This window comes from Mustela erminea, chromosome 4 (assembly GCF_009829155.1).
Source record: "Mustela erminea isolate mMusErm1 chromosome 4, mMusErm1.Pri, whole genome shotgun sequence".
Classification (NCBI taxonomy): Eukaryota; Metazoa; Chordata; class Mammalia; order Carnivora; family Mustelidae; genus Mustela; species Mustela erminea.
In genome coordinates, this window is record NC_045617.1 from 43,740,032 (window position 1) to 43,763,900 (window position 23,869).

The 23,869-nt window shown below is 39.4% G+C and overlaps 2 long non-coding RNA genes across 2 annotated transcripts in view; one reads left to right on the plus strand and one right to left on the minus strand.

Moving 5' to 3' along the window:
- The first annotated feature begins 1,155 nt into the window (after positions 1–1,155).
- LOC116588266 lies at positions 1,156–22,688 on the plus strand. Its single transcript, XR_004284866.1, has 3 exons — positions 1,156–1,234; positions 21,359–21,366; positions 22,675–22,688. It is a non-coding gene; the product is annotated as an uncharacterized LOC116588266 (long non-coding RNA).
- The window catches only part of LOC116588265, a 166,327-nt gene continuing 158,077 nt past the window's right edge, over positions 15,620–23,869 (minus strand). Inside the window, exons 5-6 of the long non-coding RNA XR_004284865.1 lie at positions 21,627–21,808; positions 15,620–16,429 (exon numbers count right to left, since the gene is read on the minus strand). This is a non-coding gene — a long non-coding RNA (uncharacterized LOC116588265). The remainder of the gene's footprint in view (positions 16,430–21,626; positions 21,809–23,869) is intronic.

Genomic DNA, 23,869 nt, shown 5'->3' on the forward strand with positions numbered 1-23,869 from the left:
AGAATCCTAAAATTTGTATGGAATCATAAATGACTCCGAATAGCCAAAGCAATTTTGACAAAGAAGAACAAAGCTGGAGGTGTCATACAACCTGATTTCAAACTATAATACAAAGCTATAACAATCAAAAGAGTATGGTACTGGCATAAAAACAGACCTATAGATCAATGGAATAGAATAGAGAGGACAGAAATAAACATATATGGTCAATTAATCCATGACAAGGGAGGCAAGAATATATAATGAGGAAAAGATAGTTTCTTCAATAAATGGTGTTGGGAAAACTGGACACCTACATACAAAAGAATGAAACTAGACCACTTTCTTATATTATATACAAAAATAATTTCGAAATAGATTAAAAACTTGGATATAAGACCTGAAATGACAAAACTCCTAGAAGAAAACAGGCAATAAGCTCTTTGACATCAGTCTTAGCAATACCCATTTTTGGATCAGTCTCAGGCAAGGACAACAAAAGCTAAAATAAACAAATAGGATTAGATCAAAATAAAAAACTTTTGCACGATCAAAAGAACAAATCAACAGAATGAAAAGGCAACCTACTGAATGGGAGAAATATTTGCAAATTGTTTATCTGATAAGAGGTTAATATCCTAAATGTTAGCTTTAAATAACTTACACACAATATTTTTAAAAACCTTGATTAAAAAAAAGACAAAGGACTTGAATAAGCATTTTTCCAAAGAAGACATGCAGATGGCCAACAGGCACATGAAAAGATGTTCAGCAAACTAATTATCAGGGAAATGCAAATTAAAACCACAATGAGATATCACCTCACACCTGTCAGAATGGCTAGTATCAAAAATTTAAAAAATAACAAGTGTAGGCATGAAGGTGGAGAAAAGGGAACTCTCATTACTGTTGGTAGGAAAGTATATTGGTGCAGCCACTCTGGAAAACAGTAAAGAATTCCTCAAAAAATTAAAAATAGAACTACCATACAATCCAGCAATTTCACTTCTGGTTATTGTCCCACAGAAAATAAAAATACAAATTCAAAGTGATATATGTGCCCCCTGTTCACGGCAGCATTTTTTATAATAGCCAAGATACGGAAGCAGCCTGTGTCTGTTAGTAGATGAATGGATAAAGAAGATGTGGCATACACACACACACACACACGAATAGTACTCAGCCATAAAAAACAAGATCTTGCGATGTGTGACAACATGGACGGACCTAGAGGGTATTATGCTAAGTGAACTTAGTCAGAAAAGACAGCTTCTGTATAATTTTATTTATATATGGAATCTAAAAACAAAACAAAAACAAACAAAGCAAAACAGGAACAGACTGATAGATACAGGAAACAAATTGTTAAGTCACTAGAGTGGGGAGGGGGTGGGAGGATGGGTGATATAGGTGAGGGGTTTGAGAGGTACTAACTTCTAGTTATAATTTAAATAAGTCACAGGGATATTAAGTACAGCATAGAGAATATAGTCAATAATACCGTAATAAATTTGTGTGGTGACAGATGGTAATGAGACTTATCATGGCGATCATTTTGTAATGTACAAAAATATTAAATCACTATGATATACACCCAAAACTCATAGGATACTGTATATCAATTATACTTCAATTAAAAAAACCCTGATGTATTAGTGATTGTGACTTCTAAGTTCAATTAGGTGAATTCTCTTTTTTGTTATCCAGATTCTTATATCAATAAAAAGGTCATCATAATTGCCAGTTAGTATTATATTACATTGCAAGGGAGTAGCAGCAAGATTAAGTAGTTTCATCACTGAGAGAACAGAAATTGGGTTTCCTTTTGTTAGTGCTCTTGGCCTATAATATGTATACTTGGCTCTGCATCCCTCAGCTGCCCCTAGTTCCAACAAACATTCTTGAGGAAAGCTTAGAGGTATTGATGCTTCCAGGAGGATTCACTTTTTCTTCTGACTTTCTTTGGGAAGCACTTCCAGATTGATGATCTCACTCTTTTCCTGTGAGTGTTCATAAGGACTTAATAATGAGCACTAGAGGGAACTTCATAAAGGTAGACAAATAACTACTGGGTAGTTGTGACTTAACAATGAAGAGTTCACACAGGCCCTGGAGAGTTAAAGCCCCAACCAGGCAGAGTAGAGATCTTGATGATAACCAGATAATTCAGTGGAGACTGTAGGTGGGTAACACCTAAGTAGTGACACTGAACTAACACTGCACTGAGGAGGACTGTGGGAGGAAGGGAAAGAGGAAGGGGGTGTAGAATGCAGATAAGAAAGAAAGAAAAATTAAAAGGCAAAATTTTAGCAGACAACTAACCCAGCTGGCATTAGTCTTTTTGCAATTCTCCCTTCCAATCTCTTCCTTCTTAACATTCATATATGATTGGTGGAGCTATAGCAGCTATATTGCCACCTGAAGCACTTGAGGCTGAAAGCTGGCACTAAGCTGGCACTAAGGTCAGAGCAGAACAGTGGAAAGAATCTGGAATAATCATGACACTGCAGCACCACTGCTATGATGCTAACTGCTTACCCCAGCCTTTGTGGTACATACCTTGTTTAAACAACTATTATTTTGGTTTTCTTTTATATGCAGCCAAAATTTTTAAAAAGATTTTATTATTTATTTATTTGATAGAGAGAGAAAGAGCACAAGCAGGGGGAGCATCAGCCAGATTCAGAGGGAGATGCTGGCTCCCCTCTGAGTCGGTAACCCAACACAGGCCTTATCCCAGGACCCTGGGATCATGACTGGAACTGACTGAGCCATCCAGGTGCCCCATATGCCACCAAATTAAACCTTAACTGAATCACAAATTAGTAGAACAGACAGGAAAATCTAAAAAAATAGATGAAAATATGTACAATATTTGATTAAAAAGATAAACATGGTAATAGTAACACTTCAAATAAGTAAAGATAGACATTTCAATAAATGTCACTGGAAATGGGATAACCATCTGAAAAAGTGAAATGGGAACCCTGCCTCATATGTTCAAACTAAATTTCACTTGGATCCAAGATTTAAATGTTAGAAATAAAACCATAAAAGTGATGAGGGAGCAGAAAGCTAGCTGAAGACAAAGTACAAGCTGACACCCTGCAAACCAACCTCCCACCCCCCACCCCCCATACACACCTCCGGGTGGGATATGCTTCACATTCCTCCAGGAAGCTCCCAACTGGCTTAATGTTAATGCCTTACTAGGAGGAAAAAACCACCTTAACTTGACAATGGCAAAGGCCTTCAGTATCTTGTAGGTCCTCCTTAGCATATAAAAGTTCTTTTGAAAACCTCCTTTTTTCCCTACCCCCTACTCCCAAGTATATAATCAGCCACCCCTCACAACCCTGGTGCAACAACTCTTTCTGTCCATGGGTCCTGTCTCCATGATTTAATAAAACCACCTTTTTGCACCAAAGATGTCTCAAGAATTCTTTCTTGATCATCAGCTCCAGCCCTCACTGTATCACACCTCACCTATATTCCAAAACTACATCAAAAGTGAAGAAGAAAATTGACCTTCAACTCTATGTTCAACTAATCTCTGTCAAATCAGGAAAAATATCCAGTGGAAAAAAAGACAGTCTCTTCAATAAGTGGTACTGGGAAAATTGGACAGCTTACATATAGAAGAATGAAACTGGACCATTCTCTTACACCGTACACAAAGATAAACTCAAAATGGATGAAAGGCCTCAATGTGAGACAGGAATCCATCAGAATCCTAGAGGAGAACATAGGCAAAAACCTCTTCAACAGCAGCCACAGCAAGTTCTTTTAAGACATGTCTCTGAAAACAAGGGAAACAAAAGCAAAAATAAACTTTTGGGACTTTATCAAGATAAAAAGCTTCTGCACAGCAAAGGAAACAGTCGATAAAACTAAGAGGCAACCCATCAAATAGAAGAAGATATTTGCAAATGATATTAAAGATAAAGGGCTCATACCCATGATCTATAAAGAACTTCTCAAACTCAACACTTAAAAAAAACAAAACAAATAACACAGTCAAAAAATGGGTAGAGGGCATGAACAATCACTTCTCCAAAGAAGACATACAAATGGCTAACAGACACATGCTCAACATCACTAGCCATCAAGGAAATAGAAATCAAAACCACAATGAGATAAAAACTTACACCAGTTAGAAGGGCAAAAATTAGCAAAACAGGAAACAACAAATGTTGGCAAGGATGTGGAGAAAGGGAAACCCTCTTACACCGTTGTGGGACTGTAAGCTGGTACAGCCACTGGAAAACAGTATGTAGTTTCCTTAAGATGTTAAAAATAGAGCTACCCTACAACCAGGCAATTGCACTATTAGGTATTTACCTCAAAGATACAGATATAGTGGAAAGAAGGGGCACATGCACCCCAATGTTCATAACAGCAATGTCCACAATAGCCAAACTGTGGAAGGAGCTAAGATGCCCTTCAATACATGAATGGATAAAGAAGATGGGGTTCATATACACAATGGAATATTACTCAGCCATCAGAAAGGATGAATATCCACCCTTTGCATCAACATGGATGGAACTGGAGGGGATTACGCTAAGTGAAGTAAGTGAAGCAGAGAAAGACAATTATCACATGGTTTCACTCATATATGGAACATAAGCAATAACACGGAGGACCATAGGGGAGAAATCAGAGAGGGAGATGAACCATGAGAGACTACGGACCCTAGCAAAAAAACTGAGGGTTACAGAAGAGGTCGGCTGGGAGGATGGAGTAACAGGGTGATGGGTACTAAGGAGGGTACCTGTTGTGATGAGCAGTAAGTGTTACACACAACTAATGAATCACTGAACACTACATCAAAAACTAATGATGTACTATACAGTGGTTAACTGAACATAATAAAAAAGAAGTGCAAGAAGAAATCATAACATTTTCAAAAAGAACCCCAGAGGAGAAAAGATCATTTTAAATATGACACAAAATGTAAAAGCCATAAAAGACTGATAAATTCAATTATGCAAAAATAAAAATAATGTGTACAACATGGGAAAAATGTATAATGAGTCAAAAGAAAACTAACAAACTGAGAAAAATATTTTCATGTCATATCATAGGTAAAGGATATCTTCCTTGATATATAATGAGTTCTACAACAAATTAGAAAAAAAAAAGACCTCTGACACAACAGAAGAGTTAGAAAGTGTGAACAGAAGGGTCACAGAAAACAAAAACAAAACAAAACAAACCACACCTGGCTCCTAAGCATATGAAAAGAGTGCTTAATTTCACTTGCGACAAGGACAATACAAACTAAATTTGAATGATATAGCATTTTAAGTCATCAAATTGAGATATCATGGTGGTGAGAAGTAGGACTTTACTCTCACATATTGTTAGTAAGAATATAATTACTTCAAATACTAGTTAAGAAAATCTGACAATAAAGGGACACCTGGGTGGCTCAGTTGGTTAACTGTCTGCCTTCAGCTCAGGTCATGGTCTCAGGGTCCTAGGATCAAGTCCTGAGTCCGACTCCTTAGTCAGTGGGGGGCCTGCTTCTCCCTCTGCCTGCCGCTCTCCCTGGTTGAGTGCTCACTTGCTCTCTCTCTGACAAATCTTAAAAAAAAAGAAAGAAAGAAAGACAATTTGGCAATATCTTTTAAAATTAAAAAATGCACATAATTTTTGAGTCCTTAATTCTACCTCTAGTTATTTATCCCAAAATATATTCCCACATTTGTGAAAGGATTTATCCATTTATCAATAAATGAGCACCTACTCTATTTAAAGCATTTTTTCCAGGCACTATTTATACAAAGATATACTCACTGGATATCACATATTTTGAGATAGAAGAAAGTTAGAAATAGTCTAGGTATCCATGAATAAAAAGGCCAGACAAAATAAATTATGGTACATCCATACAATGATAGATCATGAATCTATTACAAAGAAGCAGGAACAAATCTTGCAATATGGAAAGATTTTTTAAAATACAAGCTTCCTGAAGGTGTGGATTTTTGTTTTGCTTACTACTGTATCCGTAGCACATAGAAGGATGAATATAGCACCTATTAGACTTGCAACAAATCTTCGATGAACTAACAAAGTGGAAAAGGCAAAGCACATTTCTAAATGTATAGACAACCTTTGGGCACATGAGAACTGATAACTCAGATTCTTTCCTAGGACAGTATTAGGGAATGGGGCACCAGGGAGTGAATCAGGCTTCTTTCACACCATACAACTCCTTGTACCTTTTGAACGCTCTCCCATGTGAATTAATTCCCGCTTCAGAGAAGTACACATGTTCACATCTGCATCTCTTCAGATCCTTTTTTGCCTCCCTACAGGTGATGGCTTGAATAGGAATTAGCATTCCTTGGTGGCTTCTGAGATACTTCTAGCAAAATGCTAGGCATTTTTCATAACTCTATTCATCTTGCTAACATTTAATAGGGGCATGTCTGTTAACCCTCACCCACTCACAAGCAATTCAGTTGAGATTTCAAGGAGTGAAGTGACTCATCACTACACACAAAGTTGTGTGTGGGCCCTCCAGGGCCCTGTGAGAAAACAATAACCTGCAGGTCACTCAACAGTTTCATCAGGTGTTATTTGCCGGTCGGCTCTGCTCAGGAGCTATTCTAACACCCCACCCCACTCCCACCTGTGACACACACACCTTCTCAGTCTGGACCAATATTCCACAGCTGTGTTTCTGAAGGGCCCTATGATTATGTCTCCCAAAACTTTAACTCAGCACAATACTCTTTCCTGCAACATTAACAGTCTCCCACACTAGAGAATCAATGCCTTTAACGAGGAAGCCGAAGGCTAGCTTAGGACAAAGCACTCTGTAACCTGTAACCTGCCCCCAACACACACACACACACACACACACACACACACACACACACACACACTCCTGGGTGGGACATGTATGACGTTCTTCCAGGAAGCTCCCAACTGTCTTAATGCCTTGCTAGAGGGAGAAACAACCTTAACTGAACAATGGCAAGTCCTCCAGTATCCTATGAGTCTTTAATATATAAAAATCCTTTAAAAACCTCCTTTTTTCTTACCTCCCCTCACAACCCTGGTTCAGCAGCTCTTTCTGCCCATGGTTCCAGTCCCAGGCTTTAATAAAACTACCTTCTTGCAACAAAGACATGTCAAGAATTCTTTCATGGCATCAGCTCCAGACCCCACTCCACCGAACATCACCTGTCCAAAACCCCATCACCTTGAGGCAGGAAGGTGATGTCTCAGGACGTATCAATGCTTCTGTAGTTCTGACATCTAACGCAGTACCCAGAGTAATTCCTCAACCAGTGTTTGAAAAATGCATATATGAAGGATTAAACTAATAGTTCAGATGTCTTTTGCAAAGAAATCCCAACCCCATGGGTAAGTATTTTGGTAACATGTTAGAGGTTTGGCCGTTCCCTCAAATGGAGAGAACTCATTCAATGGATGAAAGTAAAATGCACCTGTTGACGAGATAGATCACCATCAGAATCAGGGTAATAGTACTGAGACTCCAGTAGAAGGCCAAGCCAGAGATCCCATCAGGAGAAGAGATGAAAGGCCAAAGCTCCACAGGAACAAGCTAGTTGCAGAGTGTAAGACAGAACAAGTTCAGACTCAAGGTTGACCTTGAGTATAGCAAGAGCTTGGGCCTTGGTTATGAGGGGTGGGAGTGCAGAAGTTCAGGGGAAGGTAGGGTGGCTAAAATATACAAAGTTGGGCTAAAGAAAATGTTAGGTCTGAGTTTACATCAGGGATCTTACCTGTTATGCCAAAAATTGTTCCCAGATGATGTCATCCTATCTGTGCAAGAAACCGCTGACATTTCCCCATTTTGTTTATTGATCAGATCCAGCTAAAGTTGTGACTGTACTAAAGTGGGTAGGGGAGGACCGAACATCCAGATTTCATCTGCTGAAGTTTGAATCAAAACCATTCTATGTTGTATTTAATTACCTCTAAATATTTTGTGGTGTTAGTTGTGCCTCTCAAACATATTAAAAATCTCCCTGTGGGTGGGAAACTTTCTTGGCATCCTTCACCAGGCTTTGCACAGCACTGGACGCATACAGTGCTTGATGATCTTTTGCTGATTGACTAATTGAAATGTACATCCTGCCCACAGGCAAGACCTAAAATAGTGCACTATGTTCTTGTTCAGACAATAAACCTGTCTGAACTCTTGTCATTTGCAAATCCTTTTTGCTCAGCTGTGGAATGTACCTTTCTAGGTTAAAGTACCCATGTATCTGAAGTACTTGGCAGATTCTGGTTTTTAGTAATACTTTCATTATTTTCAGATTCTATTTGTACAAGCCTCTCACAGGGTAGAATTTACTCTGGATGTAGGTACAAATGCATCAGTTATGAGTATTCTGATGAAGCCTAAAGAGAGACACTCAGGCCCCAGCCTCCACTCTCCTGCCAGGTAGTCATCTCAGATTTGGCCAGCCTTTCCACCAGACTTGGCCCCAGCTTCCTTAACCTTGAGTGAGTCTCCAGCTGGATGGCAGCTAAAACGCCTTCTAGTACTGTCCTTCTGTGAGATTTTGTGATAATGGCTTTAACTGTGGCTTTCCTCTGCAGTTAATTGTACACCCTGCCACCAAAGACCTAGAGGAAGATGGGACAGACCACATTTAGCCTTCTATTTACAATCTCAGAAGTAACTCAATTTTTAATGCTGGGGCAGCAAGCTAAGGAGACTTCTTCCACTCTATTTTCCCCAGAAATTATATTAACATGCAGGTGGCCCACCCATCTCACTGCTAATCATTTCTTTGACATAAAGATATCCAATATTCCTGTTAAATATGCACACATTGGACGTGAGGGGGGGGATAACACATTATCCTATCAACTGGATGTTTCAGATTGACCTTGAGGGATCAAGCAAAGGATGCAGCATGGGAGGGGGAAAAAAAAGAAAGAAGGAAAGAAACAAACAGCAATGGATTTAAAATTTACACAGCTGTGTAGCATGTGGCATTTTGTTTTTTCATCTGCAAGGTGGAAAAATAAAATATCTTGTATTACCTGATGGGTAAAGAATGGATGATATGCTCAGGAAATCAAGTACACAGAAACTAGGTGAGAGGTCATTCAGTGAGGTAGTATGGATATGAGTCCTAGAGCTCAGCCTTAGAGGACCCAGGTTTCTTCTGTGGGAAAGAGTGCCAAATGATAAAGGAAGGGAGCAAAAATGGGACACACCTCACCTAAGATCACGCAGCTCAGAGAATTTTCAGAATTCAGCTGTAGATCATCTGCCTCCATAAACAGACAGATAACCCAGAATGTTAAAGAGAACAAAAATAAATTTTTTGAAGAAAAAAAGAAAATTAAATTTTTCTCAGATTGATTCTATAGGTATTTATTAATATACAATTACTCACCCTAATCCCATCTCTCAACCAGGCTGGGGTTTTCCTCTCTCTGATTTATCAATACTAAATTTGCTGGAAGTTTTCAAAACCAGCATGTATGGCTCCCCTTACAAGACTACCTAAAAGGCTGCCTTATCTAGCCTCCTGGATTTCTACAGCGCCCATAATTGAGCATACATATGTATATTCTCAGAGTTTCCAAAGGGGCGTGAAATGATATATTCAATTAGTTTAGTCTAGCAGTATTTGACTAGTGTTTCATTGCTGCAGCCTGTGGTCACCCATGGCATTTCATTTATAAATCTAATTTGGATTGCTGGCTCCAAGACATCTAAGACAAATCTGGAGGTTAAAGTTACATCTGTATTCCTGTGTTTTGGGTGGAAATTATGGTGATAACGAAAGGGTCTTAGAGAATAAATGAAGAAATTTGGGGACTGTCTTCAAGTTGTTTAAACACATGTGTTTAGTTCTGCCAAAAAAGACCAAAAGCCTCCAGAATGCAGCCCTCCTTCCTATGCTGCAGAAGAGTTTGCCAATTCTCCTCATTTACAAGAATTCATGTCCTAACAAAGCCACCCCAGGGTAGGGTCAAGTTCTCATTAGGGACCACTTTTTTAAAGAGCTATACCACACTTGGCTTGCCACTGGAGAGCTCTGCAGAGAGCCTGTACTCTGTGAGTACTCCCCAACTTGAAATTAAGTATCTAATTGCAAACAAGCCTGTCTTGAGACAGGAGAGGGTTTGAACCCTACTGAACAACCATCTCTCCCAACCATCTCTCACTATTTACAAATAAAAGGGCAAGCTTCTGCAGGCCAATTAAAGTTGGGTTAAAGTATGTCGAGAATAAACAAAGAGACTGCCAGTAGCCAACAAGAGTTCAAGCCAATTATCAAAACCCAAACCAGAACAGATTCTCAGAGTCCTGTTCCAAAATGTGTAGCCTCAGGAAGAAGAGAATTAAAATACAGTGAAGTACTTTGCACTTGCCACTTTTAATCCCACCAGTTTGAAAGATTTACATCTTGTATCCAATTATTGGCAACAACATATGACATTTGAAAAGTTAATGAAGTAGGAGGATTGCAAGAAAGGATAGATATTTGTATTTCCTATGGGTTTATACCCCAAAGTAAACTTGAATAAAGAACGTAAGCACATTTTCTAGTCTCGTCACCCCCCCATTATTATGGTGACTGATATTTTTAAAATGTATTTAATTAACATGTTGGTAGTTTACAATTGAAAGAACACTAAATAAAGATGTCTTTACTAAATAATAAAAGAATCCACCAGCCGTGAGTATCTTCCTAATGAAATAATTTATGAAAACTCAATTTATTAGCATAAACTAAATTAGATCCTTCTTCTCTTCTTTTATGGCCAAAATTGTGTCCCCTACCACCAACATTCATATGTTGAAGTCTTAACTCCCCATAACTCAGAATGTGGCTGTATTTAGAATCAGGGCCTTATAATTTTTTCTTGATGGCCTGGCACGATGTGCTAGATAAAAGGAAGTGCTGCAATTAAGCTTTTAGCAATGCAGTGGTAGGTGTGAGGAGAGGGGATGAGTCCTATTGATGTGGGAAACGGAGACAAAAGAAAAATTAAATTCCCTTACTACTTATAGTCCATTCACGAGTCTTTGAAACAGGCAGACTGACATTCCTGGAGGAGCTCAGCTGCCTCAATGTTAATACTTTGTAAGGGCAAAAGGCAATCTTAGCCTGACCCGCCCACCCCGCCCCTGGGATCCTGTAAACCTTCTTTAACATATAAAAATTCCTGGGCACCTGGATGGCTCAGTGGGTTAAGCCTCTGCCTTCAGATTTGGTCATGATCTCAGGGTCCTGGGATCGAGTCCCGCATTGGGCTCTCTGCTCAGCAGGGAGCCTGCTTCCCCCTCTCTCTTGCCTGCTGCTCCGCCTACTTGTGTTCTCTCTTTCTGTCAAATAAATAAATAAAATCTTAAAAAAAAATTCCTTTGGAAACTTCCTTTATCTCCACCCTCCAAGATATATGTTGGCAGTCACCCCCACGAATATGGCCCACTGATATACTTCTGAAGGGTTTCATGGCTAAGATTTTATTAGGCAGTAATAAATAACCTTTTCCTAACAGCTAAGCCCCCTCAAGGTCCTGAAAACCTTGTTTCTAAAATTTCTTAGAGACTTATGCTATCCTTAACCCTCTCCCAACTTGAAACTATATAATCACCACTCCTCATGATCCCAGGGCCGATCTTTCTGCTCATGGGTCCTGTTTCCATGCTTTAATTAAAACCACTTTTTTTGCCCCAAAGACATCTCAAGATTTCTTTCTAGGCCATCAGGTTTGAACCCTAATGTCTTTCCTACGTCACTGCGATTAGGTCTCTTTCATGAACAAGTGCCTCTCGATTTCAATTTCATCCATGTTTCTCATACCCTCTCTCCTTACGTGGGTAGCTAGCGTGGGCTAGAGTTGGGTATTTCTTCTCTCCCACATGGAAGGTTAGAGCCAGCTGTTGGACATTTTCCTTTCCCCACATCAGTTAGGCTCTGATAAACCCCCCAGAGCTTAGGCTTTGGTTAAATAGCTTTCCCTGAAGGTAGACCTTCTTAAGGAGAATAGAGTGCTGTGGTGTATTTCCGAATGGTTCATTTTCCTCTTTGCCTTTTAGTATTTATCTAATTATCTCTAGTATTCAGCATGAAAACTGGCAAAGCTCTGGATAGTAAAACTCATAAAAGTGTGTGTGTGAGGCATAGTGGGGGGGCACAATGTCTGGGTTCTCCTAGAGTTTTTATTCTCAAACTTGTCCACATTGAGCTTCCAACAATTTGTCCATCACAATTCAGGTTTCTCTGTCTCAGCACTGCTTCCCACAGTGATTTCAGCTCTGGTAAATTGTGATTCTCCATATTTGCCCGTCCTTCAACTTTAGTGGCAGTGGCTTACCCTGTCACTTCACTTCCCTTACAAATCTAATCCATTTTTTTAGTTCATTCAGCTTTTTAATCTGTTGTTAGAATGGAATGGAAGCATCTAAGCTTCTTACATGCCAGACTGGACTCTGGAAATGAAATATGGCTTTAAAGAGATAATTAAGGTAAAATGAGATTATATGGGTGGGCCCAATCCAATATGACTGCTGTCCTTATCAGAAAAGATTAGGACAAAAAACACACAGACTGAGGAGTGACCATGTGAAGACGCAGAGAATGCAACCATCTGCGAGCCAAGGAGAGACACCTCAAAAGAATTCAAATCTGCTGACACCTTGATCTTGGACTTTAGCTTCCAGAACTGTGGGGAGATTAACTTCCGTTATTTAAATCATCCTGTCTGGGATATATTGACATGGTAGTCCCAGAAACTAATGCACCTTCTTTATCTCTTTTCAAGAGGCTCACCATCGCTTAAATTATTCATCATAATAAACCCATATTGGGTGATATATACAGATACGCCGGTGTGTGTGTATGTGTGCGTGTGTGGATAAATATATATAGTGAGACATATGTGTGTGTGTGTGTATATATATAGAGAGAGAGAGAAAGAAAGAGAGAGAGACATATATATATATATATATATATATATATATATATATAGACATATATATTTAACATATATAACTTGATCTAACTGAGGATTTTCTGTTCAAAATGTGCCACATGTCAACTTGCTGATAGCTCAAAAGGTTTAAGTAAATTTGCCAGATTTGAAACTCATTCACCTGTAATAATTGTGAAGGAGTTGAGATTTTATTCCTCTCACAAGCTAAAAAGTTAGCTAGCTAGTTTCATAGATGCTGGCAGAAGACATGAGACTGTTCCGTCAGAATACAAAGAGTTTTGTTACTCACAGCACAGCAGGTAGGTTGGGCTTTGTGCTCACAATAATTTCCTCTGCCCCCAGAGTCTTAAGGGAGTAACACAAATGTGAGGCCAAGTGGATGCTCTTTACACAATGGATTCGCATCACAGCTTGAGGAACTCCTACTTCAAAACCTCCATATCTTACTCTGAACTGCTAGTTTTTCAGAAGGAAACATTATCTTTATTACTTCAGACTATAAACAAAGCTGCTCTCTCTCCTGGAGGCAGACACCATTTAAATATTCCCAGGCTGTTTTTATATAGGTCCTTGAAAAAATGGTCTGGAATAAACAGCCATCCATCCCTTGGCAAACTCCTTCGCCTGTTTGCTTCCCTCTGGTTGTTCAACAATGGCGCCTCCATAAGGACTACTTTGGACATCTCGTTTAGACTACCACCACTGCTCTTCCACCATCACTAAATCTCCTTTATCCTACTCTATTTCCTTCCATAGCATCTATCCCCTTAACACACTAAAAAATATTACTTTTTATTATAACTATATATCATACTGTATAATTTACTTTATTTATTATGATTTTCATTTATTTGTCTACCTGCCCCAGATAAAACGTATGTCCCACTAGGGCAGGGAATTTTTTCCCTTTGTTTGTTTACTGTAGCACCAGCACCTGGAACACTTCCTGCAATGTATAGGTGAACACAGAGATACTAAAAAATAATTTGTTCAATTAGTGAATCTATTTCTTAAACTTCACGTCTGAGGGATTAAAGGAATTATTATTTTAAATGTTAAAATGCTTTTTTCTTTTTTTTCCTTTCTTACCACAGAATGTGAATGCAACCTCAGAATGTTATATTTTTTAAAATATTTTTTAAAATAATTTTATGGCTTAATAATTTTTGCATGTAAGCATATTCCTAAAAGATATCTTTTAAAATGTAGGTAACACATCCCTTGCATTAAATCTTTATGGTATTTTTTACCCTTGTTTTTGAAGCTGTCCTAGTTTTTATTGTTAAAGGCACTGTTATCATACATGAAGGGTGCACTTTTTAAAAAGGATTTTATTTATTTATTTGAGAGAGGGAGAGAGAATGAGAGAGAGAGAGCAGGAAAGGAGAAAGGTCTGTGGGAGAAACAGACTCCCTAATGAGCAGGAAGCCTGATGCGGGACTTGATACCGCGACTCCAGGATCATGAGCTGAGCCAAAGGCAGTCACTTAACCAATTGAGCCACCCAGGTGCCCCAAGGGGTGCACTTTTATGGACAGAAGACTATTTTGATTTTCGTCTGCAATGTTTCCTTTGGAATTAAGGAAAATTAAGGAATCAGGGAAAATTAAGACAAAATTATTCTGTAACTGTGGCATACATTCAGATTTTAGTATCTGTGCTTTTCTAGAGATAATATACAATGAAAAACTTTATCTATACTCTGATGAGTCATATTAAAACATAATGCTCTGGAGCACCTGAGTGGCTCAGTTGGTTAAAGGTCCACCTTTTGGTTTGGGCTCAGGTCATGATCTCAGGGTTGTGAGATTGAGCCGCACATTGGGCTCCACACTCAGCAGGTGTCTGTTTGAGATTCTCTCTCCTCCTCTCCCTCTGCTCCACCCCCAGCTGGCATCGTCTCTCTCTCTCTCTCAAATAAATAAATAAAATCTTTTAAAAAACAAATAAAAAAATCATAATGCTCTGAAAGATGGAGAGAGGTAGAAGGACATAAAAATAAATCTATTTTTTTGTATCAACAAAAACTTGAAATATAAATTCTTAACATTAGACAAATTGTTAACTAATTCATGATGTATCTCTTTGATGTTGGAATTAAAACTATTTACAAAGATTAAAATATAATAAACTATAAAAACTGGAATAAAATATAATTTCTAATTTCTATTTGTCCTGAATTAAAAAGCAAAACTTAGAAAATATTCAGTGGAACTTATTACATAAAATTGGTACATTTTCTATGTCAAAAATATCTTTAAAAATTTTTTTTAGAACAAACCATCTGGAAAAAAAATGTTACCCTAATATCACAAAGAACTAGAGCCCTAAAATATAATTTCAGTCCTCATCTCTCTCTCTCAGCAGCATTTAGTAAAGATGACCACTGCCTTTTCGAAACATTATTCACAGTCTAGGAGGACATTGTTCTCTTGGTTTTCTTCCTATATCACTGATTATTTGTTCTCAATCTCCTTTGCTGGTTTCTCCTCACTTCCACTACTTCCAAATGTTGGAGACCCCCAGGGCTCAGTCCTCGAGCTTTTTCTCTTCTCTACTGACACTCCCTGGATAATATATCTAGTCTCCCTGCTTCAAACACCACGTAATTGCTGACACCTGCCAAATGTAATCCACTGCCTGCTGTCTTCCCTGAACTCAGGCTCCTCTCTTCATCTGTCTACTCATTAGCTTCATTGTGATGTCTAATAGGCATCTCATGCTCAACATGACCAAACCCCAAAGCCTGCTTACACTTTCTCCATCTGTCACTCCTCCAATATCCCTTAGTGTATTCATTGCGAACTGACTCCTCCAGCTGTTCAGAGCACAAATCTTGGAGCTATTATTCCCATTTCTCTTTCTCCTCTACCCCTCAATCCATTATCAAATCCTAGTGGCTCTATCTTCAAAACAGACCCAGAAACTGAGCTTGTCTCACTGCCTCCACTGCTACTACAAGAAATCATAAAACGTCTCTCACCTGGATGACTGTAATAGCCTCCAAACTGGCCTTCTGCTTTCACCTACCCCTCTTCTGTCTGCAACCAATTCAGCATTCAGACCTACCCCTTTAAAACTCATGATAGTAAAGCCCTCCAGTGGTTTCCCACCATTGTTAAACTAAGAGCCCAAATCTTACAGCAGCTAACAAAGCATTTCATGAGACTGAGGTAAATAGAATTCATGCCTAGAAATGGTCATTCATGCCTCTCCTTCAGGGAGTCCATTAGTGTGTGTGGTTGAGTCAATCTCATCAGGAGTTGAACTTGGTATATTGCTGTTACTAAAGCTGCTTCTGCTGCGCTGCTTCAAATTTCTCTTGTGTGACCTTATGCTTGGCTGGAGATGCAGAGAATTTTTTAAATGTTTCTCTTCCACCCTCAGCTTTAGTCTTTGCTGTACATCTACACTCCTGAGAGGTTCTTTCTCCATATTCTTGTCCTTTCTCTAAAGATAGCTTGCAGTTGCTTGTTACTTCTTGGGGCTTGTTGGCCTGGTGGGGTAAGAGGTGGAAGGTGGAGAAAGCTCTGCTGTCCTGAGTCAACCTCAAATACAGACTCTGTGACTCTGATCTTGGGGAGGGAGGGCTTTCTCAGCAAACCTATCCTCCAGGTCTGAGCCCAGGAAGATTCCCTGCTTCACCATAGGCAGAAGGCTTTCTTCCTTTTTCTTCACTAGGGTAGGTCTTCACTTGTACCTTGAGGGTAACAGCACTTGCTATCCTTACCCCAGCAACATAGGTTTGTATTTCTTAAGGAGAAGAAAATTATAATCTGCAAGTTATTTTCATTTTTATGGTAATATTATATCTTTATTTAAGTAGCTAAACATAATCAAAAGATAAGACTTTATCTTCATTTAAGTAGTTAAACATGATCCAAACACTTGTGCTCCTAAAAATGAAATTCTGATAAACAGAGATCACTTTCCTATGTATTTTGTATATTTATGTATATGTATATTTGCATATATACATATATGTATATACATACTCTTTAATTATTATTAAAGGTGACCTTAGTAAAAAGATGAAATGTTTCCATTAATCCATCTGGATAATTAATATTTGATTCAAGTAAATGAAAATGCATAGAATCAAGAATCAAGGAGATAAATATATCCCCTGCTCTTTGCTTTTTATATTGAATTGGGCTCTAAGTCACCTGCCCTCTAACTTCCCAATATGTAGAGGAGCAATTCTTAGCACTCCTTTCCACCCCAACTGATTGTATTTCTCCTTACCAATAGCCCTCTGCTCTGTCACCTCCTACCCAGCCTTCCATTCACAAAAAGCTTGTGGATGATCTTTCCAGAATACTAGCCTGTTCCTGAGTAGGAGGAGACATGCTGAGAAATTGAGAGACTCCAATGCATGCAAGGCACCTGGGTATAAACTCTGGGGTTATTTGAGCACCTGGCCAGAGAGACTGGAAAACCTGGCCTCAGGATGCTACAGGGAAGTTGTTTGCAGGGTAGAAGAGGGCCCCCGCTGGGGTTCTGAAAGATGAGGGAAGACAAGAAAGGCAAGCCACAATTTTGAGGGCACTGGCTAGAAGTTTTCATCTGATATCTAGAGTAAAGCTGAGAAGCTGCTCAAGGATTCTGGGTGACATGGTGACAAGAATAGGAAATTAGATCTATTTTCTCTCCCCAATTTTCCTAATATGACAATGAGAGCTATTGTGCACTTATAGACAATTGGGATAAAAGCAGGCATCTTAATTTTCCCCTAGGCTGTCAGCTCACTTCATTTAATATTTAGCCAAATGAGTGGTGTCTTGTCTAAGAAGTGTGTATAATGCTGCTTTTTTTTTTTTTAAGATTTTATTTATTTATTTGACAGACGGAGATCACAAGTAGGCAGAGGGGCAGGCAGAGAGAGAGGAGGAAGCAGGCTCCCCGCTGAGCAGAGAGCCCGATGCGGGACTCGATCCCAGGACCCTGAGATCATGACCTGAGCCGAAGGTAGCGGCTTAACCCACTGAGCCACCCAGGCGCCCCATAATGCTGCTTTTTAATTACTGCTTTTAAATTATTTAAATAAACTATACTATTCAAATAAATTCACCTCTTACAACCAAATGAATTAAAGGCTGCTTTGAGGCTAAACAGTCAGGCCATCACCATCACTTCCATTTTCCACCCTCTGTGGCAGCAAGAAAGGAGCTATTTCTCCTGCTGCTTGGATCTCCAGGGCCACACCCACAGGAATGCTCTTTATCCTTCTCCCTCTTGCTATGCTTCTGATACACATAGAGGGTATCTAGGACTCAAAAAGAGGTACCACAAAAGAAATCACCTAGGAAAAAAACACAAAGATTCAAGTACAATTTCCCCTCTTGCATGTAATAGAAATTTTAAAATATATATATATATATATGTGTGTGTGTGTGTGTGTGTGTGTGTGTAACATATATAAATAGCAATGATATTTCTCCAGTTAGCATAACTTTATAAATGTAAGAATTTAGGGACGCCTGCGTGGCTCAGCCAGTTAAGCGTCTGCCTTCCGCTCGGGTCATGATCCCAGCATCCTGGGATTGAATCCCACATAGGGCTTCTTTCTCAGCAGGAAACCAGCTTCTCCCCTCTCCCTCTACCTGCCACTCTGCCTGCCTGTGCGCTTGCGCGCGCGCTCTCTCTCTCTCTCTCTCTCTCTCTGAGACAAATAAATAAATAAAATATTTTTTAAAAAGTAAGAATTCGTAGTCAGGAAATAGAATGACAAGAAGGCGGAGGGGTGTGATATGATAAGAGAAAAGAAGCAAGTGTACCTCTCTGTTCCTGAACACCTGTCTTTTGCCTTCTCCCCATTACAAGCATGAAAATCTTCACAGACTGTACCACATATTCTGTACATCCTATTTGTCTGCCTATTTAATTACCTTGATATGAAACAATTCTTTAAAGGAAGATATTTTAGAATGGAAACAATATACCTAAAATATACAACTGAGAGGGAAGGTCTGCAAATGAACACTAGAAGAAAATGTTGGATGTTTTTTGTTGTTGTTTATTTGTTTTGCTCATTTGTTTGTTTGCTTGTTTTGAACATCCTGATTTTTAATGGTACTCCCACTATAAGCCCTACCCCTGATCCTTGACCTCATTTTCAGGACTTTGTTTAGGCTTGGGGCCAGAGGGGGCAAGATTAAGTTGCTTCAATTGCACCTCAAAAGTTCATGGATGACTATTTGAATTCATACAGATTGGCAAAGAATGGTCTTTATGAGGATGAGAAAAAACCGAGCTGTAGAAGTGGCAGCTCTTTGCTGAAAAGGCCTAAACAGAATTAAGTTCTAATGTTCTGTATGTACCTGTGGGTGACTTGTTTAAAACCAGGGTCTATTTCTTCTTCCTTTTCAGAATTAAAGACGGCTCTTTTCCAGTGTTTCCTTCACACCAGACTTTTAGCAGAATTGTTGCTAAACAATAGCAGAAAACTACCAGCAATGTCCTTCTGGAGGCCCCCTGGTCTCAGGGAAGAGGTTTCACTAACAGTTAACTTAAGCCAGGGGAAGAGGCAGCTAGCCACCTATCATTATTTGATAGAGGCAGCTAGCCACCTATCATTATTATCTGAAAGCATCATCCTGGACCAAACACACAAAGACATACATGTTGCCTGCCAAAGGCCTGAAATGCTGTCCCCAACACCATATGACCTTACTGTCACCATCTTGCCTTAAAATGTTGAATCTTCTGGCGTCTTCAGCCAGAGCACAGAGCTCCATGAAGTAGATAGGGCAGGAGAAGATGACCAAGAAACGTATTTGCTATGTACCTTCTGAGCTTTGAGAACTAAGGCAAACCCTCCTGAGCCTCCGATTCCTCAAGTGCGGAGGAAGAGAATAGTATAGGTGATGTGTAAGGCTCTTTGCATTCTCGTGTTTCATTATTCCACATGATCTCATCAGGTGTGCCCCTGACAGATAGAGAGGCTGCCAGGTGTCGTGGGTATTGCACTGGTGGAGAAGTTGAGAGCCCACCCAGGACCTGATCCTGGCTCTGCTATGTAACAATTTAAGCATCTGAGTCAAGTCGCTTAACTTGTCTTCACCATAGGGCAATCATGAGGATCAAGTGAGATAGCATGTATCTATCCACTATTGGTACATAACAGACCACACCAAAACTTATTGGCTTAAAGAACAATTGTAATTCTTTCCATGATTTTGCAGGTTGGCTGGATGCTTCTCCCAATCTGGGCTCATATAGTTGGTCTTTAAAAACTGCTGGTGTCTGTTGGTCTCTAAAAACTGGCTGGGGCTAGGTGATCCAGGATGACTTTACTCACATGTCTGGCAGATGGCAAGGATACATCCCTAGGGGCTCAGCTGAGGCTCTTCACCTCTCTCCACATGTCTCTCATTCTCCTGGAGGCCAACCTGGGCTTCTTCACTGGGTGATCTCAGGGTTCTAAAAAGTACTGGAGTCCCAGTTCACATGTACTTTTTAAGCCTCTTTTTGCATCATGTTCAGAAATGTCCCATTGACTAATGCAAGTTACACGGTTAAGAAAAAACTCAAGGAAAGACTTTGATAAGAAGAGCATCCAAGAATTTGTATCTATTTTTGCAGTCAACCAAAATGCATAGAAAACAGCTTTGAAAGTTATAAGATATATCACAATTGCAAAGGAATACTGTTACAGTTGTTACGCTTGCAAACATTTGGTTTGGGTCATTCTTTCCAACTTTAAAAATACTTCTGTTGCTGCATTAGCCACTGGGACTCCTTCATAACCTGCCAAATGCCTTGGATCTGAATGGTTTATCTGACTAATCCATTGTCACTAAAGTCACCAGCTGGGCCCTAAAATATGAGGCAGAAGTAAGAAAAGAGTTGAGAGAGTGAGGGTACCTGGGAAATGTGAGAACATCAGGATTCAGGGCAAGGTAAGCTTCTAAATTGGCCAAGGAGGCATCAAAGACCACTGTTTTCCCAGGCTCCCTGGGCTGGTCCTGGTAGTGGAGTTGATGGTGCTTGAGGAGCTGCACAGAACTCAAAAGCTATGCCCCAGAGATCTGCAGCAGGGGAATTAGATCCCCACCCCAAGCAGGCCAGGACATGAGGCATGTTGTGAGGGAAGTGGGTAAGAAAGAGGGAAACTGTCATAAGAAGTAAGTGGACTGGAAACTCTAACCTCAGTTATAGGAGGAGCTCCTATGATGGCATTCATCTGTTAGGTATTGTCAGAGCAAGTTAAATGATCAATCCATACAGCCGGATGGAGGTGGTGAGTTGTGAAAGCAAACATTGGTGCCAAAGTTCTAAGGTACTCGTAACAGAATCCTAGTCAATGGCAGAGGGCATTGAAAGGAAGATCTGGCTTTCTCTCCTTCTCACCTGAGATGCCTTTCAAATGCCAGGACAAACCCAGAGCTGCAGAGAAGCTGGTCAGAATTTAGAGAAGTCCCAGTTTCAGGGGTACAAAATGTGAGTCAGAGAATGAGTTGAATGTAGCCTCATATAATAGCCAGGGCCAACAGAGCAAAGACTGGGGAAAGCTAAGATTTCAACTGATGGCAGGGGACACTCAGGACTCTCTCTAGGCACATTGGGTCTGTGATAGCGCAAATAATTCTAGATCCACCTTCTGCAGCTGAATTACTATTGGGCTTCTTGCCCTCCTCAGGATTAACTCAGTTATCAGATGGGTATGAGTCTGCAAAGTGGTCATTAGTTACCCCAGCTAGTGGTAGCTGAGAGACCTTCTGCCTTGCTGCAGATCTGCTTACTGTTACAAATGAGGACCGAGGGGTGGTTCTGAGCACTGTCTATGGAGACAGGCCTCCATGAAAAGTCTAGTTTTGCCATTTACCATCTATGTGACACGGACGTGCTTCTTCACTTCTGCATTAATCAACTCCTATAAAATATAGATCATTATTGTAGCTACCTTGAAAGATGTTGAGAGGGCTAATGAATCGAAGTAATGTGCACAGAAGATAGAGAAATCCTAGCACCTGGCAAAGGATAAGCCCTAGATAGTTACAATTATAAGTGTTTCTTTCCTCTGCTAAAATAGTCCATCTACCATTGTGTTTATGAAAGAGTAAAATCAGATTTCCTACATTCAGAGCTCTTAACTACTTTGTCTTTTAAAATTGTATGACCTTCCAATCTTAATTAATATTAAGCATATTTGCTCAGACTCTGAAGAGGGGATTATTCCATTCTTGCTAAAGATTTTTCTCTGTATTTGGCACTTCTAGTTTCGTCTATCACTGCAAAAGGAAAAGAAAAAACTTATAAACATGAAATAATAAACATATTTAGAGGCACCTTCTGGTGCCTCGTTCTGGAAGGTGATTAGTCAAGGGCAAAGTATCTCTAAACCACAGGAACATAACAGCCATTAAAATATAGTGTACAACTGTTGGTAAGAATTCAAAATGGTGCAGCCTCTATGAAAAACAGCATGGAAGTTTCTTAAAATATTAAAAATAGAAATACCATATGATTGAGCAATGTCACTTCTATATAGTTATCCAAAAGAATTGAAATCGAGATTTTGAAGAGTTATTTGCAGTTCTGTGTTCATTGTAGCATTACTCACAATAGCCAAGATGTGAAAACAACCTAAGTATCTACTGATGGACAAATGGATGAAGAAAATGTGGTATACACTACAATGGAATAGTATTCTGCTTTTAAAAAGAAGGAAATTCTGCAAATGTGACAACATGCATGAAGCCAGAGGACATTATGCTAAGTGAAATAAGCCAGACACAGAAAGACAAATACTGTACGGTGTCATTTACAATAGGTTTCCAAAATAGTTCAACTCATAAAATCAAAGAATAGAATGGTGGTTGCCAGGGACTGAGCTGAGGGGTGGGAAATGAGCAGTTACCAATCATCAGGCATAAAATTTCAGTTAAGCAAAAAGAATAAGCTCTAGAGATACACTGTATGACATTGAACTTACAGTCAATAATGTGTTGTACACTTAAAAATGTAAGAGGGTTAAAAAATAATTTTATAAACATGGCAAATTATATAATGTAATTCAATTTTTAAGGGGCAAAGAGTGACATAATCTCATAAGGTTTTGCCACCCAGCTGTTTTCTGAAGACTGTACCTCCTTCAGCTGTGTTTGCCCCTGGAGAAAAAATATATCCTGAGCAGCTGTATACAAGTGACCAAATAAAATATCTAAGCTTCCCATCAAAAGAGCATATCTTCTGTGAATCTTCCCTAAATTCCACACCAGGAAGTCAGTCTTTTCTGAGTTTACTTACAGCCTATGAGTCCTACCTTCAAAGAATTTCTAATTAGCCAAGTGCTCTCAAAATCAGTTTTTCCAGTGGTCAGTTTGGGCAAATCGCTGAAGTAAACATGTATGAAATGAAAAGAGGAAGGTACACACAACTTAGATTTTAGATACCAATCTGGATGTGCTTGACAGTTTAGCTGTTTGTTTCTGCTCTCTGCCCCACAGCATCTGGAGAATGACAAAGGTGTCAGGGAAGACAAGAATGAGAAGATACAGTCTCTTCCCTGGAGAAATACAAGAGCTCAGAGAATAATACAAGATGGGATAACACCTCAGAGCAATGTACTACTTTAAAGTATATAAAGAACTTGCCTGTACATTGAATCATTTAACCCTCAAGATTTGTGGTTTTTGACTTAATATCTACATTTAACAAATGAGGAACTTGAGACTTATGAGAAATAATTGACTTGCTCAAGATCATAATGCCAGTTAATAGTTGATATTTGGGCTCCTGACAGGTTTGTGAGATTTCTTTTTGATTCTTTGTCTCGTGGCTCTCTCACGAAACCATCTTTACATTCACTGTGTCATCTAGGTTTAGAGAAACCAAGGGTCTACTCAGAAGTCCAATTGGGCTGGAATGGATGCTTCATGGTTTGGATCCCAAGGAAAGAAATTTTTGGAAATAAAGTGCTACCACATGGAGG